At 44.7% G+C, this 18,578-nt stretch overlaps 1 protein-coding gene across 2 annotated transcripts in view; it reads left to right on the top strand.

Moving 5' to 3' along the window:
• Nucleotides 1-18,578, top strand: part of LOC106574937 (receptor tyrosine-protein kinase erbB-4) — a 687,167-nt gene that overhangs the window by 283,671 nt on the left and 384,918 nt on the right. The window lies entirely within an intron of this gene.

The following is an 18,578-nucleotide window of genomic DNA, read 5'->3' as shown; positions in this document are numbered from 1 at the left end:
TCTCATCTATTGGCTGTTTATGAATCAAATGTTTTTCATTTCAGCACTGTATATTTTAGCAGATATTTTTATCATTGGTAAACTGGTGCTGCATAAAATGATCTACGGGCTGCACATGGGGAGAGAGGAGAGGACCCGGTGCGAGGATCGAGGAGGCCTGGAATAACATAACTTAAAAAAATAAACATTTTATTTATTTATTTTTATGAACTTAAAGCTCCCTTACTAGGCCTATCTCGGCACAGCATGGGTCCTCTCCTCTCTCCCCCACCTCCCACCCTCCCGGGCCCCCCATGCTGTTTAATGATCTGAGGTGTGCCACTAATTACCGCGCTCCAGCGTCGGGGAAAATGAAAACCGTAAACAGCTCCATCAGGCATTGCATCATTAGAGCAACAATTTGGCATCTGGGGGATTGATAAGGGATATCTGGAGGTACGCTGTTGCCGTGGAGACGCCCGCTTTTATGGCCGCGCCGGTCCCCAGGGTGACGGGGTTGATGGCGGTGTGACATGGCAAAGGTGGTAGCGGGGTTAATGATATCACACTGTGCCGCTAAGTACCACCTGATCCGTAGGACCACCAACAGTTTCTGGGGAAACTGGCAGAGGATGACGAATGAGAAACGTTTTGGCATCCTATCAGAGCTAACCACTTGAGATTATAAAAAATGTCAAATATCATAAATTGTTTTCTGTTGTCTAAACGGATGTTATTGAGGGGGTTGATTAAGCACATTCAGAAAAAGAGAGAGAAACACGGTCAAAACTTTAGGAACATTAACTGGGGCAACGCCGGAAGAAAAGTTCCTCTCGGCTAACTTGACAGGAAATATTCCCTTAGAGACGGTTGTCATACATGTTGATATCCTGGTTGAACCGGCCCTCCTCTCTCTCCTGTGCCTTGCTGATGATTACTGATGAAGTGTCTCAGAGCCCTCTAGTTACAGCCAGACCAGATAGGACAGGAAGTGGTGATGGTTATGACTATGATAATGATGATAATGATGATGATAATTACTATGATTCAATTGAACTTCTGACATTCACACCCATCCCACCATCCCAATCAAGAACAACGCACTAATTCAAGAACAACGCACTAATTTAAGAACACGCATTAAATCAAGAACAATGCACTAAATCAAGAACAATGCACTAAATCAAGAACAACGCACTAAATCAAGAACAACGCTCTAAATCAAGAACAATGAACTAAATCAGGAACAACGCACTAAATCAAGAACAACGCACTAATTCAAGAACAACGCACTAATTCAAGAACAACGCACTAATTCAAGAACAACGCACTAAATCAAGAACAATGCACTAAATCAAGAACAACGCACTAAATCAAGAACAATGAACTAAATCAGGAAGAACGCACTAAATCAAGAACAACGCACTAAATCAGGAACAACGCACTAAATCAAGAACAACGCACTAAATCAAGAACAACGCACTAATTCAAGAACAACGCACTAAATCAAGAACAACGCACTAAATCAAGAACAACGCACTAAATCAAGAACAACGCACTAATTCAAGAACAACGCACTAATTCAAGAACAACGCACTAAATCAAGAACAACGCACTAAAACAAGAACAACGCACTAAATCAAGAACAACGCACTAAATCAAGAACAACGCACTAAATCAAGAACAACGCACTAATTCAAGAACAACGCACTAATTCAAGAACAACGCACTAATTCAAGAACAACGCACTAAATCAAGAACAACGCACTAAATCAAGAACAACGCACTAAAACAAGAACAACGCACTAAATCAAGAACAACGCATGAAATCAAGAACAACGCATGAAATCAAGAACAATGCACTAAATCAAGAACAACACACTAAATCAAGAACAATGAACTAAATCAGGAACAACGCACTAAATCAAGAACAATGAACTAAATCAGGAACAACGCACTAAATCAAGAACAATGAACTAAATCAAGAACAACGCACTAAATCAAGAACAATGAACTAAATCAGGAACAACGCACTAAATCAAGAACAACGCACTAATTCAAGAACAATGAACTAAATCAGGAACAACGCACTAAATCAAGAACAATGAACTAAATCAAGAACAACGCACTAAATCCTCAGACTGTCTAGTAATACAGGGAACTGAGTGATTGGAAGGGTTATTAGAGCTGTCAGTCAGACTGTAGGTTACACAGTGGTACCATGCTGTACTATAACTCGTATCTACTATTATACAGCCTTTTATAAGGTTACACCTGCCAGTCACTGAGGGCAAAGAAACCCTGCTCGTTTGAAAGTTCAGAAGCTTTCTTTACCCCCAGATTTGCTCCTTAGTCGCTTTGAGTCCTGTTCCTCTGCAGTGAAAGCTACTTAAACAACAGTTTCGGCCCCACCGTCTTCATTAGACTTGTCATACATTTGGCCACACTGAAGTTGGGCTCTAATATCAGCACCCTTCAGTCAGTCGTTGCAGTAACTTTAAAAGGATTAGCCCCTTTTTTTCAATTTTTGCCTAAATTGACATACCCAAATCTAACTGCCTGTAGCTCAGGCTCTGAAGCAAGGATATGCATATTCTTGGTACCATTTGAAATGAAACACTTTGAAGTTTGTGGAAATGTGAAAGGAATGTAGTAAAATATAACACAATAGATCTGGTAAAAGATAATACGAAGAAAAAACCAACTGTTCTTTTGTATTTTTTTTGTACCATCATCTTTGAAATGCAAGAGAAAGGCCATAAAGTTTATTCCAGCCCAGGTGCAATTTAGATTTTGGCCACTAGATGGCATCAGTCTATGTGCAAAGTTTGACTGATCCAATGAACTATTGTATTTCTGTCAATTTTTTTCAATCAAGACTGCCCAAATGTGCCTAATTTGTTTATTAATAACTTTTCATGTTCAAAATTGTGCACTCTCCTCAAACAATAGCATGGTATTCATGGTATTCTTAGGTTAACAAGAATTTAAGCTTCTGTCAATAGCAGATATGTCCACGTCCTGGGAAATTTTCTGGTTACTTACAACCTCATGCTAATCGCATTAGCCTACGTTAGCTCAACCGTCCCGTGGAAGGGACACCAATCCTGAAAGAAGTTAACTTGCACTTTGATGCAGCTGTTTTACAGATGAACTAAAAACTGTTGATGTTCATGCATGCTGCTGAATTTCTCCGACTGCTTTTTTCTTAACTGATTTGCCATGCTTTCTTTAGCTGATCAATGATTTGCTTTGGTGAAGCCCTCTGGAACTTCTGTAAATGTTGAAAAGGGATATTCGAATTTAGAGCTGTGCTGGAACAAATATGTCGAATGGTTGGGTATAGTGGAAGTGTTTTAATGTGGATTTCAACAGAGATGCCATACCAACAGAGATGCCAAGCCTGGCAGGAGTCTGTGTAGTGGAAGAAGGATAGAAGGTGATACTGGTGACTGGCAGGCGCTGAGGCCCGGTGTCATGACTCAATCACCATTTATGACATTATTTGGTTGGCTGACCATCTATCACACCTTATCTGTGGCTTTCTCCCGGGGAGGGACCGTTGGAGGAGTGAAGACTGATGAAAACGTTTATTGACCAAATGAATGTTACTGTGTGAATTATATTTAAATTGTCATGTTCCGGATTCTTTCTGGAGTTCATAAAGAGCTTTGAATGTTGATATTTTATATTGTACTGTAAGTGATATGGATTTTTTGTTACAGAGAAACTGTTATTCTGTTGGTCGGACGGCAGACACTTCAAAGAGGAGCAACACGGGTGCATTCTTATCATACAGTGTGGAGCTGTGGTGGTTAGACTAGAGAATGCATGGGAGGTTTTATGCCTTTTGTTTAATGTTTGGGCCATACAAAGTGAGGTTAATTAGACGATGGGAGATACTGGGATTTGGCGCTCTTGGAAGAAGATAAGCTGGGTTTAAACTTTGATCATGGAGACATTGGTAAACCGATCTCATAGTAGTGAATTTTCTATGCTGTTAAGACTTCTATTTTGTATCCATTTCATGGTGAACATGTCTGGTACGTACCATTTGATAATCGTTTATTATTGCTTGACTGTAATTAATCTGATTACTTTTAAATGGATACGAACCATAATAATGTTCCATTAATTGGTGAATTATCTAATGTTATTCACAATACACATAGCATATATGCTTGGTCTCTAACTGTGGAGCTCTGAGCTAAGGTTAACTCAATCATTTAATGCTAGGACATTCATTGCAGGATATTAGCTCCTTGTCCCTTGGCCTCTAAAGGGGTTATTTGTTATTATAGTTTGGTCAGGACGTGGCAGGGGGTATTTGTTTTATATGGTTTTGAGTGTGTGTTTATGTAGAGGGGCGTTTTATTTATGTTTCCGGGGTTTTTGGTTTAGTTCTATGTTGTACAGTTCTATGTCTGTTTCTAGGGTGTTTATTTCTATGTTTAGTATTTGGGATTGGGGCCTTCAATTGAAGACAGCTGGTTATCGTTGCCTCTGATTGAAGGTCCTACAATTAGGAGTTTGTTTGTTTTGGGGATGGTGGGAGATTGTTCTTTGTATTGCTGTGTGAGCCTCCAAGACTGTTTGTCGTCCGTTCATCGTTTTCTTGTTTTGTTTCGTGTTTAATAAAAATGAACATTCACATACCCGCTGCGCCTTGGTCCATCCATTACGACGACCGTGAAACCTCTTAATAATTGCATCAGGGATAACCTAGACATGTGCATCTTATTGTATACTGAGTGGTGACACAATGCTAGCTACCTCGGCTAGATTGATTGATATGATTATGGGGCGATATCGTTGACATGATATTGGAGTCAGGTTGATAAATGTACAATTAATGTATATTCAACAGAAATCTACATAATGGTGGGATAAATTCCATCCAACTACATCTGCCTGACACACGCACGCACGCACACTCACACACACACACACGCATGCGCATGCAGGCACACACACACACTCACACACAAACACACGCACGCACACACACTCACACACAAACGCACGCACACACACTCACACACAAACACACGCACACACTCACACACAAACACACGCACGCACACACACTCACACACGCATGCGCACGCACGCACACACACTCACACACAAACGCACACACACGCACACACACTCACACACAAACACACGCACGCACACACACTCACACACAAACACACGCACGCACACACACTCACACACAAACACACACACTCACACACAAACACACGCACGCATGCACGCACACTCACACACAAACACACGCACACACACACACACACACACACTAACAAACACACACACTCACAAAGACACACTAGCACACATACACACACACACACCCTCACTTGAGTTTGTGTGCGCGTGCACGTGTGTGACAGTGCTTGTGATTCCTCTCTGGCGATCCGTGGTGGCCGGGGCCATACATTAGCACAAGCGTAGATTCATGAAGTGGGTGCTGGGGGGCTGAATCAAGCATGGCGAGACGAGGAACACACAAATTGATCGTTCCTGGTCCCTTAAAGACAACAGCAGCACGGCAGGAGGAGGGAGGGATGGAGAGAGAGGAGGGAGGGTGGACACCCCACTAATGTGACACGCAAAAACATCTGCTCTGACAAAAACCCTCCCTCCTCTCAACCTGAGGCCGCTGAGCATGAGGCCACTGTGAGAGAGAGAGAGAGAGAGAGAGAGAGATGGTAGTGAGGAGAGATACACGGTGGTAGAGAGGAGAGATACGCGGTGGTAGAGAGGAGAGATACGCGGTGGTAGAGAGGACAGATACACGGTGGTAGTGAGGAGAGATACACGGTGGTAGAGAGGAGAGATACACGGTGGTAGTGAGGAGAGATACACGGTGGTAGAGAGGAGAGATACACGGTGGTAGAGAGGAGAGATACACGGTGGTAGAGAGGAGAGATACACGGTGGTAGAGAGGAGAGATACACGGTGGTAGAGAGGAGAGATACACGGTGGTTGGAGCCTAGTGGGTCCTGACAGTTAGATAGATGAGCCTGCCATCCTGCCAGGTCAGGTCCAGCTTTCAACAAGACACATCCATCCTTCTCCATCACACACGCACACCCTTTTGCACGCACACAAACATCACACACACACACACACACACACACACACACACACACACACACACACACACACACACACACACACACACACACACACACACACACACACACACAGACAAGCTAGCGGTTTAAAAGTCTAGATTCATTTTCACTTTTTCATCCAACAAGATACAGTAATGTCCCCATGGATCTTACAGCAATAACACTCTCCTACCAACGAGACCTTACAGCAATAACACTCTCCTACCAACGAGACCTTAGAGCAATAACACTATCCTACCAACGAGACCTTAGAGCAATAACACTCTCCTACCAACGAGACCTTAGAGCAATAACACTCTCCTACCAACGTGGCCTTACAGCAATAACACTCTCCTACCAACGAGACCTTAGAGCAATAACACTCTCCTACCAACGAGACCTTACAGCAATAACACTTTCCTTCCAACGAGGCCTTACAGCAATAACACTCTCCTACCAACGAGACCTTAGAGCAATAACACTCTCCTACCAATGAGACCTTACAGCAATAACACTCTCCTACCAACGAGACCTTACAGCAATAACACTTTCCTACCAACGAGACCTACAGCAATAACACTCTCCTACCAACGTGGCCTTACAGCAAAATAACACTCTCCTACCAACGAGACCTTAGAGCAATAACACTCTCCTACCAACGAGACCTTAGAGCAATAACACTCTCCTACCAACAAGACCTACAGCAATAACACCCTCCTACCAACGAGACCTTACAGCAATAACACTTTCCTTCCAACGAGGCCTTACAGCAATAACACTCTCCTACCAACGAGACCTTAGAGCAATAACACTCTCCTACCAACGAGACCTTACAGCAATAAAACTCTCCTACCAACGAGACCTTACAGCAATAACACTTTCCTACCAACGAGACCTACAGCAATAACACTCTCCTACCAACGTGGCCTTACAGCAAAATAACACTCTCCTACCAACGAGACCTTAGAGCAATAACACTCTCCTACACACCTACAGCAATAACACTCTCCTACCAACGTGGCCTTACAGCAATAAACTCTCCTACCAACGAGACCTTACAGCAATAACACTCTCCTACCAACGAGACCTTACAGCAATAACACTCTCCTACCAACGAGACCTTACAGCAAAATAACACTCTCCTACCAACGAGACCTTACAGCAATAACACTCTCCTACCAACGAGACCTTACAGCAATAACACTCTCCTACCAACGAGACCTTACAGCAATAACACTCTCCTACCAACGAGACCTTAGAGCAATAACACTCTCCTACCGACGTGGCCTTAGAGCAATAACACTCTCCAACCAATGAGAACTTAGAGCAATAACACTATCCTACCAACGATACCTACCGCAATAACACTCTCCTACCAACGTGGCCTTACAGCAATAAAACTCTCCTACCAACGAGACCTTACAGCAATAACACTCTCCTACCAACGAGACCTTAGAGCAATAACACTCTCCTACCAATGAGACCTTATAGCAATAACACTCTCCTACCAACGTGGCCTTAGAACAACAACACTCTCCTACCAACGAGACCTTACAACAATAACACCCTCCTACCAACGAGACCTTACAGTAATAACACTCTCCTACCAACGAGGCCTTACAGCAATAACACTCTCCTACCAACGAGACCTTACAGCAATAACACTCTCCTACCAACGAGACCTTAGAGCAATAACACTCTCCTACCAACGAGACCTTAGAGCAATAACACTCTCCTACCAACGAGACCTTAGAGCAATAACACTCTCCTACCAACGAGACCTTACAGCAATAACACTCTCCTACCAACGAGACCTTAGAGCAATAACACTCTCCTACCAACGAGGCCTTAGAGCAATAACACTCTCCTACCAACGAGGCCTTACAGCAATAACACTCTCCTACCAACGAGACCTTACAGCAATAACACTCTCCTACCAACGAGACCTTAGAGCAATAACACTCTCCTACCAACGAGACCTTACAGCAATAACACTCTCCTACCAACGAGACCTTACAGCAATAACACTCTCCTACCAACGTGGCCTTAGAGCAATAACACTCTCCTACCAACGAGACCTTACAGCAATAACACTCTCCTACCAACGAGACCTTACAGCAATAACACTCTCCTACCAACGAGGCCTTACAGCAATAACACTCTCCTACCAACGAGACCTTACAGCAATAACACTCTCCTACCAACGAGACCTTACAGCAATAACACTCTCCTACCAACGAGACCTTACAGCAATAACACTCTCCTACCAACGAGACCTTACAGCAATAACACTCTCCTACCAACGAGACCTTAGAGCAATAACACTCTCCTACCAACGAGACCTTACAGCAATAACACTCTCCTACCAACGAGACCTTACAGCAATAACACTCTCCTACCAACGAGGCCTTACAGCAATAACACTCTCCTACCAACGAGACCTTAGAGCAATAACACTCTCCTACCAACGAGACCTTACAGCAATAACACTCTCCTACCAACGATCGAGACCTTACAGCAATAACACTCTCCTACCAACGAGACCTTAGAGCAATAACACTCTCCTACCAACGAGACCTTACAGCAATAACACTCTCCTACCAACGAGACCTTACAGCAATAACACTCTCCTACCAACGAGGCCTTAGAGCAATAACACTCTCCTACCAACGAGACCTTACAGCAATAACACTCTCCTACCAACGTGGCCTTACAGCAATAACACTCTCCTACCAACGAGACCTTAGAGCAATAACACTCTCCTACCAACGAGACCTTACAACAATAACACTCTCCTACCAACGAGACCATACAACAATAACACTCTCCTACCAACGAGACCTTACAGCAATAACACTCTCCTACCAACGAGACCTTAGAGCAATAACACTCTCCTACCAACGAGACCTTACGACAATAACACTCTCCTACCAACGAGACCTTACAGCAATAACACTCTCCTACCAACGTGACCTTAGAGCAATAACACTCTCCTACCAACGAGACCTTACAGCAATAACACTCTCCTACCAACGAGACCTTACAGCAATAACACTCTCCTACCAACGAGACCTTACAGCAATAACACTCTCCTACCAACGTGGCCTTACAGCAATAACACTCTCCTACCAACGAGACCTTAGAGCAATAACACTCTCCTACCAACGTGGCCTTACAGGAATAACAATCTCCTACCAACGAGACCTTACAGCAATAACACTCTCCTACCAACGAGACCTTAGCAGCAATAACACTCTCCTACCAACGAGACCTTACAGCAATAACACTCTCCTACCAACGAGACCTTACAGCAATAACACTCTCCTACCAACGAGACCTTAGAGCAATAACACTCTCCTACCAACGAGACCTTACAGCAATAACACTCTCCTACCAACGTGGCCTTAGAGCAATAACACTCTCCTACCAACGAGACCTTACAGCAATAACACTCTCCTACCAACGTGGCCTTACAGCAATAACACTCTCCTACCAACGAGACCTTAGAGCAATAACACTCTCCTACCAACGTGGCCTTACAGCAATAACACTCTCCTACCAACGAGACCTTAGAGCAATAACACTCTCCTACCAACGTGGCCTTACAGCAATAACACTCTCCTACCAACGAGACCTTAGAGCAATAACACTCTCCTACCAACGAGACCTTACAGCAATAACACTCTCCTACCAACGAGGCCTTACAGCAATAACACTCTCCTACCAACGAGACCTTACAGCAATAACACTCTCCTACCAACGAGGCCTTACAGCAATAACACTCTCCTACCAACGAGACCTTAGAGCAATAACACTCTCCTACCAACGAGGCCTTAGAGCAATAACACTCTCCTACCAACGAGACCTTAGAGCAATAACACTCTCCTACCAACGAGGCCTTAGAGCAATAACACTCTCCTACCAACGAGACCTTACAGCAATAACACTCTCCTACCAACGAGGCCTTACAGCAATAACACTCTCCTACCAACGAGACCTTACAGCAATAACACTCTCCTACCAACGAGGCCTTACAGCAATAACACTCTCCTACCAACGAGACCTTAGAGCAATAACACTCTCCTACCAACGAGGCCTTACAGCAATAACACTCTCCTACCAACGAGACCTTACAGCAATAACACTCTCCTACCAACGAGACCTTACAGCAATAACACTCTCCTACCAACGAGACCTTACAGCAATAACACTCTCCTACCAACGAGACCTTACAGCAATAACACTCTCCTACCAACGAGGCCTTACAGCAATAACACTCTCCTACCAACGAGACCTTACAGCAATAACACTCTCCTACCAACGAGACCTTAGAGCAATAACACTCTCCTACCAACGAGACCTTACAGCAATAACACTCTCCTACCAACGAGGCCTTACAGCAATAACACTCTCCTACCAACGAGACCTTACAGCAATAACACTCTCCTACCAACGAGACCTTAGAGCAATAACACTCTCCTACCAACGAGACCTTACAGCAATAACACTCTCCTACCAACGAGACCTTACAGCAATAACACTCTCCTACCAACGAGACCTTACAGCAATAACACTCTCCTACCAACGAGACCTTACAGCAATAACACTCTCCTACCAACGAGACCTTAGAGCAATAACACTCTCCACCCGAGACCTACAGCAATAACACTCTCCTACCAACGAGGCCTTCACCTCCTACCAACGAGACCTTACAGCAATAACACTCTCCTACCAACGAGACCTTACAGCAATAACACTCTCCTACCAACGAGACCTTACAGCAATAACACTCTCCTACCAACGTGGCCTTACAGCAATAACACTCTCCTACCAACGAGACCTTAGAGCAATAACACTCTCCTACCAACGAGACCTTAGAGCAATAACACTCTCCTACCAACGAGACCTTACAGCAATAACACTCTCCTACCAACGAGACCTTACAGCAATAACACTCTCCTACCAACGTGGCCTTACAGCAATAAAACTCTCCTACCAACGAGACCTTACAGCAATAACACTCTCCTACCAACGAGACCTTAGAGCAATAACACTCTCCTACCAACGTGGCCTTACAGCAATAACACTCTCCTACCAACGAGACCTTACAGCAATAACACTCTCCTACCAACGAGGCCTTACAGCAATAACACTCTCCTACCAACGAGACCTTACAGCAATAACACTCTCCTACCAACGAGACCTTACAGCAATAACACTCTCCTACCAACGAGACCTTAGAGCAATAACACTCTCCTACCAACGAGACCTTACAGCAATAACACTCTCCTACCAACGAGACCTTAGAGCAATAACACTCTCCTACCAACGAGACCTTACAGCAATAACACTCTCCTACCAACGAGACCTTAGAGCAATAACACTCTCCTACCAACGAGACCTTACAGCAATAACACTCTCCTACCAACGAGGCCTTAGAGCAATAACACTCTCCTACCAACGAGACCTTACAGCAATAACACTCTCCTACCAGAGACCTTAGAGCAATAACACTCTCCTACCAACGAGACCTTACAGCAATAACACTCTCCTACCAACGTGACCTTACAGCAATAACACTCTCCTACCAACGAGACCTTAGAGCAATAACACTCTCCTACCAACGAGACCTTAGAGCAATAACACTCTCCTACCGACGAGGACCTTAGAGCAATAACACTCTCCTACCAACGAGACCTTACAGCAATAACACTCTCCTACCAACGAGACCTACAGCAATAACACTCTCCTACCAACGAGACCTTAGAGCAATAACACTCTCCTACCAACGTGGCCTTACAGCAATAACACTCTCCTACCAACGAGACCTTAGAGCAATAACACTCTCCTACCAACGAGACCTTAGAGCAATAACACTCTCCTACCAACGAGACCTTAGAGCAATAACACTCTCCTACCAACGAGACCTTACAGCAATAAAACTCTCCTACCAACGAGACCTTACAGCAATAACACTCTCCTACCAACGAGACCTTACAGCAATAACACTCTCCTACCAACGAGACCTTACAGCAATAACACTCTCCTACCAACGAGACCTTACAGCAATAAAACTCTTCTACCAACGAGACCTTAGAGCAATAACACTCTCCTACCAACGAGGCCTTACAGCAATAACACTCTCCTACCAACGAGGCCTTAGCAGCAATAACACTCTCCTACCAACGAGACCTTAGAGCAATAACACTCTCCTACCAACGAGACCTTACAGCAATAACACTCTCCTACCAACGAGACCTTACAGCAATAACACTCTCCTACCAACGAGACCTTACAGCAATAACACTCTCCTACCAACGAGACCTTACAGCAATAACACTCTCCTACCAACAGAGACCTTACAGCAATAACACTCTCCTACCAACGAGACCTTACAGCAATAACACTCTCCTACCAACGAGACCTTACAGCAATAACACTCTCCTACCAACGAGACCTTACAGCAATAACACTCTCCTACCAACGAGACCTTAGAGCAATAACACTCTCCTACCAACGAGACCTTACAGCAATAACACTCTCCTACCAACGAGACCTTACAGCAATAACACTCTCCTACCAACGTTGCCTTACAGCAATAAAACTCTCCTACCAACGAGACCTTAGAGCAATAACACTCTCCTACCAACGAGACCTTACAGCAATAACACTCTCCTACCAACGAGACCTACAGCAATAACACTCTCCTACCAACGAGACCTTACAGCAATAACACTCTCCTACCAACGAGGCCTTACAGCAATAACACTCTCCTACCAACGAGACCTTAGAGCAATAACACTCTCCTACCAACGAGACCTTACAGCAATAACACTCTCCTACCAACGTGGCCTTACAGCAATAACACTCTCCTACCAACGAGACCTTAGAGCAATAACACTCTCCTACCAACGAGACCTTAGAGCAATAACACTCTCCTACCAACGAGACCTTACAGCAATAACACTCTCCTACCAACGAGACCTTACAGCAATAACACTCTCCTACCAACGAGACCTTAGAGCAATAACACTCTCCTACCAACGAGACCTTACAGCAATAACACTCTCCTACCAACGAGACCTTACAGCAATAAAACTCTCCTACCAACGAGACCTTACAGCAATAAAACTCTCCTACCAACGAGACCTTAGAGCAATAACACTCTCCTACCAACGAGACCTTACAGCAATAACACTCTCCTACCAACGAGACCTTAGAGCAATAACACTCTCCTACCAACGAGACCTTACAGCAATAACACTCTCCTACCAACGAGACCTTACAGCAACAACACTCTCCTACCAACGCGACCTTACAGCAATAACACTCTCCTACCAACGAGACCTTACAGCAATAACACTCTCCTACCAACGAGACCTTACAGCAATAACACTCTCCTACCAACGAGACCTTAGAGCAATAACACTCTCCTACCAACGAGACCTTACAGCAATAACACTCTCCTACCAACGAGACCTTACAGCAATAACACTTTCCTTCCAACGAGGCCTTACAGCAATAACACTCTCCTACCAACGAGACCTTAGAGCAATAACACTCTCCTACCAACGAGACCTTACAGCAATAACACTCTCCTACCAACGAGACCTTACAGCAATAACACTCTCCTACCAACGAGACCTTAGAGCAATAACACTCTCCTACCAACGAGACCTTACAGCAATAACACTCTCCTACCAACGAGACCTTAGAGCAATAACACTCTCCTACCAACGAGACCTTACAGCAATAACACTCTCCTACCAACGAGACCTTACAGCAATAACACTCTCCTACCAACGAGACCTTAGAGCAATAACACTCTCCTACCAACGAGGCCTTAGAGCAATAACACTCTCCTACCAACGAGACCTTAGCAATAACACTCTCCTACCAACGAGACCTTACAGCAATAACACTCTCCTACCAACGTGGCCTTACAGCAATAACACTCTCCTACCAACGAGACCTTAGAGCAATAACACTCTCCTACCGACGTGGCCTTAGAGCAATAACACTCTCCAACCAATGAGACCTTAGAGCAATAACACTCTCCTACCAACGAGACCTACAGCAATAACACTCTCCTACCAACGTGGCCTTAGAGCAATAACACTCTCCTACCAACGAGACCTTAGAGCAATAACACTCTCCTACCAACGAGACCTTACAGCAATAACACTCTCCTACCAACGAGACCTTACAGCAATAACACTCTCCTACCAACGAGGCCTTAGAGCAACAACACTCTCCTACCAACGAGACCTTACAGCAATAACACTCTCCTACCAACGAGACCTTAGAGCAATAACACTCTCCTACCAACGAGACCTTACAGCAATAACACTCTCCTACCAACGAGACCTTACAGCAATAACACTCTCCTACCAACGAGACCCTTACAGCAATAACACTCTCCTACCAACGAGGCCTTAGAGCAATAACACTCTCCTACCAACGAGACCTTACAGCAATAACACTCTCCTACCAACGAGACCTTAGAGCAATAACACTCTCCTACCAACGAGACCTTACAGCAATAACACTCTCCTACCAACGAGACCTTAGAGCAATAACACTCTCCTACCAACGAGACCTTACAGCAATAACACTCTCCTACCAACGAGACCTTACAGCAATAACACTCTCCTACCAACGTGGCCTTACAGCAATAACACTCTCCTACCAACGAGACCTTAGAGCAATAACACTCTCCTACCAACGAGACCTTACAGCAATAACACTCTCCTACCAACGAGACCTACAGCAATAACACTCTCCTACCAACGTTGCCTTACAGCAATAAAACTCTCCTACCAACGAGACCTTAGAGCAATAACACTCTCCTACCAACGAGACCTTAGAGCAATAACACTCTCCTACCAACGAGACCTTAGAGCAATAACACTCTCCTACCAACGTTGCCTTACAGCAATAAAACTCTCCTACCAACGAGACCTTACAGCAATAACACTCTCCTACCAACGAGACCTTAGAGCAATAACACTCTCCTACCAACGAGACCTTACAGCAATAACACTCTCCTACCAACGAGGCCTTACAGCAATAACACTCTCCTACCAACGAGACCTTAGAGCAATAACACTCTCCTACCAACGATACCTTACAGCAATAACACTCTCCTACCAACGAGACCTTACAGCAATAACACTCTCCTACCAACGAGACCTTAGAGCAATAACACTCTCCTACCAACGAGACCTTACAGCAATAACACTCTCCTACCAACGAGACCTTACAGCAATAACACTCTCCTACCAACGAGACCTTACAGCAATAACACTCTCCTACCAACGAGACCTTACAGCAATAACACTCTCCTACCAACGAGACCTTAGAGCAATAACACTCTCCTACCAACGAGACCTTACAGCAATAACACTCTCCTACCAACGAGACCTTAGAGCAATAACACTCTCCTACCAACGAGACCTTACAGCAAGCAACAACACTCTCCTACCAACGAGACCTTACAGCAATAACACTCTCCTACCAACGAGACCTTACAGCAATAACACTCTCCTACCAACGAGACCTTACAGCAATAACACTCTCCTACCAACGAGACCTTACAGCAATAACACTCTCCTACCAACGAGACCTTACAGCAATAACACTCTCCTACCAACGAGACCTTACAGCAATAACACTCTCCTACCAACGAGACCTTACAGCAATAACACTCTCCTACCAACGAGACCTTACAGCAATAACACTCTCCTACCAACGAGACCTTACAGCAATAACACTCTCCTACCAACGAGGCCTTACAGCAATAACACTCTCCTACCAACGTGGCCTTAGAGCAATAACACTCTCCTACCAACGAGACCTTACAGCAATAACACTCTCCTACCAACGAGACCTTAGAGCAATAACACTCTCCTACCAACGAGACCTTACAACAATAACACTCTCCTACCAACGAGACCATACAGCAATAACACTCTCCTACCAACGAGGCCTTACAGCAATAACACTCTCCTACCAACGAGACCTTAGAGCAATAACACTCTCCTACCAACGAGACCTTACAGCAATAACACTCTCCTACCAACGAGACCTTACAGCAATAACACTCTCCTACCAACGTGGCCTTACAGCAATAACACTCTCCTACCAACGAGACCTTAGAGCAATAACACTCTCCTACCAACGAGACCTTACAGCAATAACACTCTCCTACCAACGAGACCTTACAGCAATAACACTCTCCTACCAACGAGACCTTACAGCAATAACACTCTCCTACCAACGAGACCTTAGAGCAATAACACTCTCCTACCAACGAGACCTTAGAGCAATAACACTCTCCTACCAACGAGACCTTAGAGCAATAACACTCTCCTACCAAGCAATAACACTTCCTACCAACGAGACCTACAGCAATAACACTCTCCTACCAACGTGGCCTTACAGCAATAAAACTCCCCTACCAACGAGACCTTAGAGCAATAACACTCTCCTACCAACGAGACCTTAGAGCAATAACACTCTCCTACCGACGTGGCCTTAGAGCAATAACACTATCCTACCAACGAGACCTACCGCAATAACACTCTCCTACCAACGTGGCCTTACAGCAATAACACTCTCCTACCAACGAGACCTTAGAGCAATAACACTCTCCTACCAACGTGGCCTTACAGCAATAACACTCTCCTACCAACGAGACCTTAGAGCAATAAAACTCTCCTACCAACGTGGCCTTAGAGCAATAACACTCTCCTACCAACGAGACCTTAGAGCAATAACACTCTCCTACCAACGAGACCTTACAGCAATAACACTCTCCTACCAACGAGACCTTAGAGCAATAACACTCTCCTACCAACGAGACCTTACAGCAATAACACTCTCCTACCAACGAGACCTTACAGCAATAACACTCTCCTACCAACGAGGCCTTAGAGCAATAACACTCTCCTACCAACGAGACCTTACAGCAATAACACTCTCCTACCAACGAGACCTTACAGCAATAACACTCTCCTACCAACGAGACCTTACAGCAATAACACTCTCCTACCAACGAGACCTTAGAGCAATAACACTCTCCTACCAACGAGACCTTACAACAATAACACTCTCCTACCAACGAGACCATACAGCAATAACACTCTCCTACCAACGAGACCTTACAGCAATAACACTCTCCTACCAACGAGACCTTAGAGCAATAACACTCTCCTACCAACGAGACCTTACAGCAATAACACTCTCCTACCAACGAGACCTTACAGCAATAACACTCTCCTACCAACGAGACCTTACAGCAATAACACTCTCCTACCAACGAGACCTTAGAGCAATAACACTCTCCTACCAACGAGACCTTAGAGCAATAACACTATCCTACCAACGATACCTACCGCAATAACACTCTCCTACCAACGTGGCCTTACAGCAATAAAACTCTCCTACCAACGAGACCTTACAGCAATAACACTCTCCTACCAACGAGACCTTACAGCAATAACACTCTCCTACCAACGAGACCTTAGAGCAATAACACTCTCCTACCAACGAGACCTTACAACAACAACACTCTCCTACCAACGAGACCTTACAACAATAACACCCTCCTACCAACGAGACCTTAGAGCAATAACACTCTCCTACCAACGAGACCTTACAGCAATAACACTCTCCTACCAACGAGACCTTACAGCAATAACACTCTCCTACCAACGAGACCTTACAGCAATAACACTCTCCTACCAACGAGACCTTACAGCAATAACACTCTCCTACCAACGAGACCTTAGAGCAATAACACTCTCCTACCAACGAGACCTTAGAGCAATAACACTCTCCTACCAACGAGACCTTACAACAATAACACTCTCCTACCAACGAGACCTTACAGCAATAACACTCTCCTACCAACGAGACCTTAGAGCAACAACACTCTCCTACCAACGAGACCTTAAGCAATAACACTCTCCTACCAACGAGGCCTTACAGCAATAACACTCTCCTACCAACGAGACCTTAGAGCAATAACACTCTCCTACCAACGAGACCTTAGAGCAATAACACTCTCCTACCGACGAGGCCTTAGAGCAATAACACTCTCCTACCAACGAGACCTACAGCAATAACACTCTCCTACCAACGTGGCCTTACAGCAATAACACTCTCCTACCAACGAGACCTTAGAGCAATAACACTCTCCTACCAACGTGGCCTTACAGCAACAACACTCTCCTACCAACGAGACCTTAGAGCAATAACACTCTCCTACCAACGTGGCCTTAGAGCAATAACACTCTCCTACCAACGAGACCTTACAGCAATAACACTCTCCTACCAACGAGACCTTAGAGCAATAACACTCTCCTACCAACGAGACCTTACAGCAATAACACTCTCCTACCAACGAGACCTTACAGCAATAACACTCTCCTACCAACGAGACCTTACAGCAATAACACTCTCCTACCAACG

This window comes from Salmo salar, chromosome ssa16 (assembly GCF_905237065.1).
Source record: "Salmo salar chromosome ssa16, Ssal_v3.1, whole genome shotgun sequence".
Taxonomy (NCBI): domain Eukaryota; kingdom Metazoa; phylum Chordata; class Actinopteri; order Salmoniformes; family Salmonidae; genus Salmo; species Salmo salar.
Note: the sequence above shows the minus strand (reverse complement) of the source record. Positions and strands in the feature narration are given on the sequence as shown.